Source organism: Lepisma saccharinum, chromosome 17, assembly GCF_977018435.1.
Source record: "Lepisma saccharinum chromosome 17, izLepSacc3.1, whole genome shotgun sequence".
NCBI lineage: Eukaryota > Metazoa > Arthropoda > Insecta > Zygentoma > Lepismatidae > Lepisma > Lepisma saccharinum.
In genome coordinates, this window is record NC_139245.1 from 55,543,659 (window position 1) to 55,555,498 (window position 11,840).

An 11,840-nucleotide genomic window follows, 5' to 3' on the forward strand; every position below is an offset into this window, starting at 1 on the left:
CTCCCCAAGAAATACTTACCAAGTGCAAAAATTAAATAATGAAAATATATTTGTGTAGCATTTATTACATAATCGATGGTTATAATTTCCTTTGAACTTATTGATTGATTTGTTGTTTCTAAGTCCACTTTTTGCACAGAAAGGCTAATCGGGACTGGACTTACAGTTTAAAGTGAGATTCGAACCACTACTTACATCCACCGGGTATCCAACCCAGGATCCCTTGATTACAAGGCAACGACGATACCACTGCGACATCGAGGAGGCCCACTCTTTGAACTTATTGGAAGAAAGATTGGAAGGACAGTACCAATTACCAAAGATTTATGCTTGCACGCTACTATTTATAACAATATGCATAAAATATAAATCAGGAACTTTACTTTTCGCTAACCGGATCTAACATACTCTTTTATTCATTAAATATTCAATTCTTCATCAATTTGAAATGAATTTCTTTGCCAGGGCACTTGTTTTTTATGCAAATTATGCCGATCTTAACTACAGGTAAGCTAGATAATGAATACGTGCTGTTATCCGATCTTTTTACCTATTTATGTGATAATAATATAATTTTAACTTAAACATCATATTATTATTATTCCTGACACAATTGGTTCGGTGTATTTCTAGATACGTGCCTTGGGAGGTCCTATAGAAATTACAGCGAAAGGAAGTGAGACAGTCTGGTCCCCTTTCAAACTCTAAATCTTGTTCTTGTCCCAAGTTATGTAAACGCTCTCTCGTTTTCGTCTCGATCAGTGAATATAATATAGTCAATTATAGTCACATTAACTTCAACGCATTTTAAAAATACAATTTGTGTCTATACAAAGAACACGCTTGGGCAATACATTCACATTTAGAGAACACCAATGTATTTCATAAAGAGGTAAGACAACTATGCTGAAGGTAGATATTTAAATTTTAAAAATAATTCACTGCACATTCAATTATACTATATGTAATGTTATGTTATAATAATGGAACCCACATCTTGCAATTTTTTTAATTCTAGTTTCATTAATATTTTACTTTGGATATTATGTAAATACATTAATCGTGATGGAGGGAGAAAACACACCGGAACGACAAGTGACCGGCGACACGTGTCGCTTGAGAATTTCACCAAACGAGCGTAGGCATGAGCTGCCTGTCATGCCGCTACGGTGCGAAACGTTGCTGCTGATTGGCTCGTTCCCAAGCGACATGTGTTGCGTGTCGCTTCGGTGTGAGATCTCCCTAAGAGGGCGAGTGACAATGAATTCAATTACATCTTCATAGCTTGTTCATGACTGAAAGAAGCTACTCGTCGCTCGGATTGGGACTTTCTCTCAATATCGTGTATCATGTCGACTCGGTTTGTTGTTCGTGCATGTTTTGCTTTAAACTGAAAAGGCTCTTGTTGCTTGATGTGAATGTCCCGTGTCGCTTGGGAACGAGCCAGTCAACAGCAACGTTTCTCAATGTAGCTGCAGACCGAAGTGACAAGCGACACATACCTCTAGAGAACAATCCAATCAACAACAACGTTTCACACAGCTGTAAAATAACATGTCACACAAGCCTGCGTTCAATTGGTGAAATCCTCAAGCGACACGGATATTTCACACCGTCTAAAGCAAAATATTCACTGTGCATGAGCGAACAACAGGCCAGGGCGACACGATGCACGGTATGAAAAAGGAAAGGAATTTTAATGGTACACTTCTATGGTACGGCAAAATGATCGGGCAAGAAATTTTATGTTAATTGCGCAGTACTTCCACATTTATGGTAAACACCAACAAACACTGCTGTTTCACTACATCTAACACGGATGATCTTTCTTCTTCCTCGCCGTTACCTCATTTCTGCAGGTTTCATTTTTTTTTTATTAGTATTTCATACTCTCGGTCTCGACTACTTCAAACATACCTGAACGTTATTTATCTACTTCATTATTTATAGATTATCATAATCGAAATTACAATCATAAAGATAAATCGTAAGTTCAACTGTGAACCTGTGCGCCGTCATTTCACATATTCAGGCGAATTCAGTTTTCCGAGGTTCTAAGAGTTGAAACAAGACGCCAGCCCCATTGATCAGTCCCTGGGCAGGATTGTGGTTTGGTGCCTCCCTTTCCCCCGCACTACTAAGCACAGACATTTTATTGGTGTCTTTCGATACTTTTTTCTCATGCAATGGTTTATAATATTTACATATTACAAATTGTGAAATGATGAAACAATTAAAACTCAGTAAATAAAACAACAACAATAATATCCTAGACCTTGGTGGCGTCCCTTCATCATCATCGCGATTAGCCGAAGTTGGCTAAAAAATAACAGAAATTGAATAAAATATATAAATAATACTTGTTAAATTTGAAGATCAGTAAAGCCGGCAAATGGCAAGACTGTCATAAAAGTAACAACAATAACAGCGGCGCAGCGTAGCGACCATTTTATTTTCGGAAAGGGTTTGCGTTTCTAGAAACTCCTCTAACCCTCTCCAGTAGTCGGGGCATCAACCCATCTCATGGTAGGTGTAAAGAAAATCCACCCACAGTTTATAAGTTAGACTGTAAATATTTATTTAACACCAGAATACTTCCGATCTGCAGGAAATTTGAACACCAGACCTTGAATATACAGGGTGTCCCACGAACGGCGCAACTGGGAATTAAGGGTGGCGTTACTTTGTAACCGAAACCTGTACATACATAAGTCATACACCAAATGTTAGCCCTGTCCAAGTAGATATTTTTAAACATAGAAACAACAAACGGGGTGCAGTGTTGTTCATGCAGTGTTGCCAAATGGAAGTGAAAGTGTAAATTTATTTTTCCACAAAGCATGGAAAATTGCATGTCAAACATTCGTACGGAAATTTGGACGTCAATTTCCACCTTGGGTAGGTGGACTATTTCGCCATCTATAGTTCAGAGAAGAAAACCGATCGTTTTCGCGTATAGCCAATCCTGAAATGCCTCGTAAAGGCGTACCGGTCCAAATGGGTGTTTTAAAAAAATTATGAGGTACAGTGGCAACACTGTTGATGTTTGAAGGTAACAAAAGGTGTGTTTAGTGATGGTCTATGACATGGATATACTGGAAACAGGAAAAAAAGAAAATGAAAATTATGGTGAAAAAAGTGTTACTTACCTACTCCTGGCAACCAGGCAATGCGATAAGAGCGCCCACCGAACGAGAACAAAAGAATCAGTTAGTTGTGTAGTCAGAACTGTTTGAGCCGTGCATTTCGCATTGTTCGTAGGGGAAGATTAGAATTGTTCTGTGAAATGAAGTACTCTTTGGAAGAGAGGGTGTTCATTGTGGAACATTATTTTTGTTCAAAATCGTACGCTAGTGTAAAAACTGTGTTTCGCGAGAAATATCCGAATAACAGTGTTCCAGAAAATTCGACGATATATCGACTTGTTTCCAGATTTCGTGAAACAGGATCAGTTAATGACAAACCCTACCACAGACAACCACCAGTTTTGACACAAGGTGTGCTGCAGGATGTGGAGCAGAGAATATCACAATCTCCCAGGAAATCTGTTCGTAAACTTGCCGCACAGTCAGGTGTATCAAAAAGAACAACTCACCGAGCGTTAAAACAATTGCACCTACGTGCATATAAGGTACAGGCTGTGCAAGAACTGAAGGAAGCAGACAAAGGTGCACGTGGAAGATACTGCCAGTGTCCCATTTGTTACATGAACAATCACTTCATCCACAAAAGATCGGTGTGTGGTGCGCGATTTCGCGGAGAAAAATAATCGGTCCATTCTTTTTCAACACAACACTTGACGGAATAGTTTATCACACAGTTTATTTCTCTGTTGGAATGTGATGAACGTGATTGTTGGTTTCAACAAGACTCCGCAACATGTCACACGTCTAATGAAACTTTAGACATGTTGGCAGAGTTTTTTGGCGATCACATTATAAGCAAAAACTTATGGCCCAGTCGATCCCCGGATCTGACGTCTCCAGATTTTTTCTGTGGGGTTATTTGAAACAAACAGTTTACATTAATAACCCAAGAACACTTGATGATCTAAAAATAAACATTTGCACAGCCATTAACAATATAAACCAATCAACCTTGCATAAAGTTGCTTCCAACATGATAAAACGTGTTGATGAATGCTTCAGGGAAAATGGTTGTCATTTTCAACATCTTTTGTAAAGCTACACTGCCTGTTACGCGCATTGCATGGTAGCAAGGAGTAGGTAAGTAACACTTTTTTCACCATAATTTTCATTTTCTTTTTTTCCTGTTTCCAGTATATCCATGTCATAGACCATCACTAAACACACCTTTTGTTACCTTCAAACATCAACAGTGTTGCCACTGTACCTCATAATTTTTTTAAAACACCCATTTGGACCGGTACGCCTTTACGAGGCATTTCAGGATTGGCTATACGCGAAAACGATCGGTTTTCTTCTCTGAACTATAGATGGCGAAATAGTCCACCTACCCAAGGTGGAAATTGACGTCCAAATTTCCGTACGAATGTTTGACATGCAATTTTCCATGCTTTGTGGAAAAATAAATTTACACTTTCACTTCCATTTGGCAACACTGCATGAACAACACTGCACCCCGTTTGTTGTTTCTATGTTTAAAAATATCTACTTGGACAGGGCTAACATTTGGTGTATGACGTATGTATGTACAGGTTTCGGTTACAAAGTAACGCCACTCTTAATTCCCAGTTGCGCCGTTCGTGGGACACCCTGTAGTAGTTACTGTTTTTAATATACGAAGATAAAAATATACTCGTTCGTCTAGAGAACAATCCAATCAACGTTCGTCTAATATCACTAAGGTAGCCAGGCTAGGACTTAGGGCAGTGCGGGCAATTCTCAAAATTATATTATTGGTATCCTGGGATCCAGGCCAACCCGATTAAACAAACACTTCAACTACCCCAACTTACGAGGAATTTATACTCAAGCTCTCAGCCTCGAACCCCTGTCCTTTAGTAATTTCAACAGTCTGAAATATTACATGCAGATATTCTGAAAATACGCAGTTTCATTTCATGCGATGTACAAAGAGAAATGTCATTCATTTAAATTAACAGTTCCTGTCACGTTTCATACAGCTGTAGGATAACATGTCACACAAACCTGCGTTCAATCAAGCGACACGGATATTTCACGCCGTCTAAAGCAAAATATTCACTGTGCATGAGCGAACAACAGGCCAGGGAGATACGATGCACGGTATGAAAAAGAACTCAGTCCGAGGGACACACAAGCAACAGACAACACAAGCTGAATGGTTGATTGCGTTTATTACTGAGAGCCAGTTACCAAGAGACACGTGTTGCTTCGATATGAAGTATCCCTAAAAGTAAGCAGCTTTTGAAGCACAGTATGAATAGTTAGTAGACAAACAGCAGTGTGACAAAACAAATGTAATGATCTTTAATATATATATATATATATATATATATATATATATATATATATATATATATATATATTAGATAGATAGAAAGAGATAGATAGAAGAAGTTGCCTATAAATCCGCAGCCTAATCATAACTTATTAAACATATCAAAACATATTTTTTTCATTCATCAATTTTTTACACTTACAATAACCTCTAATTATTACTAAATCAATTTTTGTTTTTTCCATTTAATATCTTATTCTATTTAGCTCTTGCTAGTAGGCACTTTATCTTCATATGTACATTTTTCATTCTTTTTTGGCCTCCATCTCATCAGACTTATCATTCATTAATTTCCTCAATTATCTCATCCAACTCGTTTGCATTTCCACCCTTCTACATAGGAGTTGTAGCTTTCCTGGCGACGTCAATAGAACAGGGGAGGTCAAATCAGCGTTAGCTTCCATCGTATACATTGCTGTCATCTTCAGGGATGAGATGTTGTTGCTATGTATGTGCTCGAAACGTTGGAAGATAACGCCGATTTAATCTGGCTGGTACACCTGTTCGAATCCTTCTACATGCTAAATTGAAACAACAATCTTTCGTAATCATTAAACAGGATGGAATAAATAGCGGGGAGGCTTTTGTAATATTAATAATTTGAATTACTCCCCCATTAAAAACTGAGCATCCTCGATGGCGCAGTGTTAGCGTCGTCGCCTTGTAATCAAGGGATCCCGGGTTCCATGCCTGGCCCAGTCCCGATTAGCCTTACTGTGCATAAAGTGGACTTAAACACAAAATCAATAAATCATTAAGAATTAATTTTAAAATTTTATAATGGATTTCGGGTGAAAGATTCAATATACTAACATTCATTATTAATTCAATGCCTAGAGAATTATAAGAAATTGGGGGAGGTTGTATTTATATACACGAACGCTCGGCAGCCAATATAAGTTTACAACCTGCAAACGGGTTTTCTCTACCGATTCAATATCTCCAATGTTGTTTGTGTTGCACCTGATTCAAAATCGGTCATAATTTATTTCGGAAATTATTTTTGGGAGGATAAAGACAATCGATAGGAGAGCTTGACTGCCGTTCGATTCCCGGAGGAGAGGGTGAGGAAAGTGGGCTCTCCCACTGCATGAGGTGCATCTACGTACAAGGGACTCTCCTATATAACTTCGTGGGAGCATAGACGATTTGCATCGCCTCTATAAATAAGCGAGACTGTGAATATGTAAAGAGCCACCACCACCCACCCACCAATACGCCTTCAAAACACATTGCATAATGCAGGTTGGTGGCTTTACCAATTTCTTTCAAATACAAGTAGTTCATTATAGTAACAAAACATATTTTTATATATAATTGGATTTTTCAAAATTACAATAAAATAAAAAAGCAACCCATTTTGTTGTAATTCTATAAAGAATAAGTTAACATAGGCCAGAATCGGTAAACTTCCCGTTCGGACAAATGTCGCAGTTGAAGTAGCAGTCTAAACAGGTAAAAAAAAACTGCTTACTGACACGTAATCTGACTTAAAATTAGGCATAAAGCAGTCTATTTTTTTAGTTTGAAAGACCTTGTGACATTTGTCGAGCCAGGATGAAGTTCTTCATAACTAATGTAAACGAAGTCAAGTTTAGGAAAATACAACCCTTGCATAGGGGTTACAACAACAAAAATATATATAAATAGAAAAAGTTGACCATTTTCTCAATTATTATCTTTCTGGACCACATGGTATTAAATGACCATATTTTGCTTTAGACCTAATATTAATTAAAATATGCAAGTTTGATTAAATTAGTGCATATATTGTGTATCGGCGAAAGTTTTATAAAAATAGATCAAATACATTCAGAGAGTCGGTTTTATGCAAGGATAATATTGGACAATTTTTCCGCTTGAAATCATTCACGCTGAGAATCAAACCTGGGTTTACTACGTGGCAGTCCGATGTCATATTTTATCTGCTTTTCTCATATATCAGTATTTACTCAGTTCCATATTTTTTAACAATCACATTCAGAACATAAACATCCATGTCGGGATTCGAACCCGGACCCCTGCTGTCGTAGCGCGCTGTGCTAACTACCTCGCCCCGGAGGTCAAATACTATTCGTTGAAGAGAAGCTTCCACAATTATGTATGTTACAAGCCACATATTGTTGCTGCAGAACTCTATATTATCGTCTGGAATTTTGACACGAAATGGTAGGATCAGCTTTTGGCAATGAAGATGCCAATCGACCCGAACAGCTAAACCTAGGACATGTCTGCAGAAAGAAATGACAAGGGTTTTACGACCTGTCAATCACTAACTGCCCGTGTACAGGAGGAGGCGTGTTCTTGAGGAGCCTCGCGAAGCGGGTCTGGACAAAACATCTGGTGGTGTAAACGCTGTGCGCGCTCTATCGGTAGAAGGAAGGCGAATTCGGAAAAGGCCTTTCCATGATATACAGTCTTAAAAACCAAATTCCTTTAAGAAGACTCGAAGGAAAAAAATATATAACCTGATTTGATAGTTCAAATCCAGTTTCTTATGGCAGAAATTCCGAAACTATCAGGAAATTGCAGATATTTAGTCTGTAGTCCCATCTGGTGTGCAGAATTACGTAAATTTCTTTCCATCCGTATCCCGTCTTATACGTCTCGAATTTAAGAGAATAAAATAAGTCCGAAGAAATTTTTATGAACAAGCGGATAGAACAGGTAATCTCGTAATTTTACTGAACTAAAGGGCGGGTTTGGACCTGTTGACCCCCCTTAAATACGCCCATGCTAAGTTTAACATACTTTTTCAAAGTTTCATTTAAGCCCACTTTATGCTCTTGAAATCGGGGCTGGACCTAGAGTTTAAATTTAGATCCGAACCATTGTGCCTCAGAAGAGGATCTAACCCGAGATTCCTTGATAATAGGTTTTTGATTTCTTTGTTTATTCACTTTACTCCTCATATCTGATCGTTCAGTTTACCGTGACAGTGGGAGGAATTATGATAACGACATACAATGATAACTACCTATTCCAGTCCTGGTCCCTATTTTTCAAAAGAGTAATCTCTAAAACATGGAAGTCAGCTTGATTCCAGTTTACAGTATCAGATATTGTTTCACGTATAACCCACTGCAAGTGTAGGTTACAATTGATTCTCGATGAGATGAGGTACCCGACTGAAATTCGCCCCTCCCAACTGTAATTTCTGTGTTCGCCACTGGGGCGACGGGAGACGGGGCGAACAGAGATAGCAGTGGTGACGAGAGAGAGAGGGAGCGAACAAAGATAAGAATGACGAAGGTGGGGGCGACGAAAGATAGGAGCCGACGAAAGATTAGGGGGAGACGAAAGATAGGAGAAGACGAGAGACAGGGAGCGAACAAAGATAAGGATGACGAAGGTGAGGAGGGGTGACGAAAGATAAGCACTAAATCAATTTAAGGTGAAGGACTAATATAATATTACCACTGATTTTTTATCATGCGCAGTCACTGTGCAAAGGCCGTAGCCAGGGAGAGAAAGCAGCTGACATGTACACCCCCCCCCCCCCGACACAAGGGCGATGATGAAAATAAATAGGCGAACTACACAACTATCAATCTTAGCCAGGGCCGGCGGAAGGGGGGGGGGCGAACCGTGCCACCGCCCAGAGCGGCAAATTTTCAGGGCTGCAAAATTTGAAGAGAAGGAAAAAAATAAGCCTATTGAAAACTCGAAACTTATAATATTATATTATATTATATTACTTGGAAGTTGATATATGCCAACCAACCGTTTTGAAGGAACATATCAGTAATCTCACTTTAAAACCTCTGAGTGCCAAAAGGTGGGAAAGCAGATTCGATTCCTTAACTCCGTTGATATATCAAGTGGGAGAGGTCTATGCTACGCTCCTTCAAATAAGTGGCGACAATAAAACTGTCCAAATGGTCGCACATGAGGCTCAGTGTATTGCAAACCAGTTGTCTGGCTTTACATTCCTTTGTTCACTAGTTATCTGGTATGACTTTTTACTCCACGTAATGTAATGAGCAAATGTCTTCAAAACATTAATCTACGATGTATTACATGCGGTCAGATGATTTCTTGCAAACATACCAGTGCTTTGAAAAAAGCAGGAGTAATTGGCATCGAATTTAGATATATACGTAGATGAACCAAGGATAGGCAACACTGTATAGGGTCGAAATCGAAAGAAGAGGCAGTTTCAGTATGATGAAACTGTTGAAGATCCACTAAAGCGGTACAAAGTTGATTTTTATTAACAGGTCTTAGACGATTATTTTAGCTCTAAGAGAAAAATTTGAGCAGTTTAAACATCATAGTGAATTTTTCGACTTATTGGCGACTTATTTCGACTTATTTCGACGCAAGTGGCGAACAAAGTAGTGTAAGTAAGTAAGTAAGTATTTATTGCTCATCTCATGTGCGAGCCATCGGCTGTGCGCACTACATCTATTCGTATTACACAACTATGATTTTTCTTACACACTACACTTTCCATTACATTTCGTATAGGTGTAAAATAGCAGTTCTGGTTGTTTTAACTGTTCTCACTTAAACTAACACTTATTCCCCTTCCTTATCCCGTCTCTGTGCAACACTTCTTTTTCCCCTAACTGTTTGTAAATAAACCCCCACTTTTTCCAATAGTTCCATGTTCCTTTGCACTACGATTGATTTGAACACAGTTTCCAAGCTGATGTTGCGTAGCTTCTCCTCCTGCAGAACGCGCGTGTCCTGACATAAGAATAAATGTTCTGTCCCATCCTCACCATTGCATAATACGCATTTATATATCCCTTCCTCATTTTTTACTGTGTTGTGTCTCCATCCCCCTAGCCTGATCCATGCCAACCCCTTTCTTGCCACCATGCTCACCTTCTTGATGTACGGTACCTGTCCCCATTCCCGCGGTCCCCTTCTTTGGAGTTCGAGCGATCTCTTGGTTTCACATTCCGCTATTGTTTCCTGCCTATCTATATCCTCTAATCTTTGTTTCACTAATTGCAATGTCCCCTGGTCGACGTGTTCCCCCTCCCAGATCCATCCCAGTCCAATTTCGTATAGTTTACCTCTGATCTCTTTCGCCCATGTTCCCATTTCCTCCCCTTGCACCTGTTGCATCAGCGCTTGCCCTTTTACCGAGTTCTCCCTTCTCGATATTAATGTCGCCCAGTATTTAACCCTTCTCAACATACCCCACGTTTTCTCCCTTACCAATCCAACTTCCCGTAGTACGCCGCAGTTTGCAGTGCCCATGCTGATATGCAAAGCCCTCTTGTAAAATGTGCATTGGATTCTGTTTAGTGCATCGCCCCCCTTTGCTCCCCATATCTCCCTCCCGTACCCTATTGACCCTATTAATAATGTACGATACAGTTTTCCCACAAAATGTATATCGTATTTCTCCAATTTCCATACTGTCCGCATTATTTCGTTTGTTATTGCCCCAGCCTTTCCTTGTACCGTTTGCATATGTCTTGTCCACGTCCCTGCCATAGTGAGAACTAATCCCAAGTATTTTATTCTTTTTACCCTTTCTAATTCTTGCCCTCTGAAAGTCCACCTTTCTTCTTTTCCATATACATATCCGTTCTTGAACACCATAACTTTTGTTTTTGTAAGATTTACTTGCAGTTTGGATTCTCTGCTGTATCTTTTCAACCCGTCCAGAGCCCTTTGTAGGCCGGCATTTGTCTCCGAGATCAGAACCACATCATCTGCGAACAAGAGCGCTGGTACCCTTGTCGTCCCGACCTTGGGGGTGTCGGCTTCTTCACCCTCTACATACGCCACTATATCATTTATATAGAGAGTGAAGAGCAGGGGTGACAGAACACATCCTTGCTTTACCCCCGCTTCCGATTTTCGTTTCTCTGTCACGGTATCCACTTGACACCGTACACAGAATTCTACTTTTGAATATATTGCCTTTATTGCGTTTATCATCATGGCCGACATTCCCATTTCCCACAATTTGTCCCAAAGTTTTTCTCTATTTACAGTATCGAACGCCTTTTGGAAGTCGACAAAACAGGTATATAGCTTCCCTCTCTTTTTCTTTAGTTTTTCTTCCATCAATGTTTGGAGTGTAAATATATTGTCCAACGTGGTGCTCTTATCTCTAAATCCGGTTTGTAATGGCGTTATTTTGTCGAATATGTCAGTCCATTTTTTAATTTTCCAGTACAGTATGCTCGTGTAGACTGTACTTAATACTGGAAGTAACGAGACCCCCCTATAGTTGTTTGGATTGTCCATATCCCCCTTTCCTTTGTAAATGGGACAGATGATAGACTGGCTCCAGCACTCGGGGAATAATCCCCTGTTGTACATACTATTAAACAAACGTGTAGCTACTCCCACCATATTGGGCCTTTGTAGTCCTGTTTTTACCATTTCCCCCAAAATTCCATCCGCCC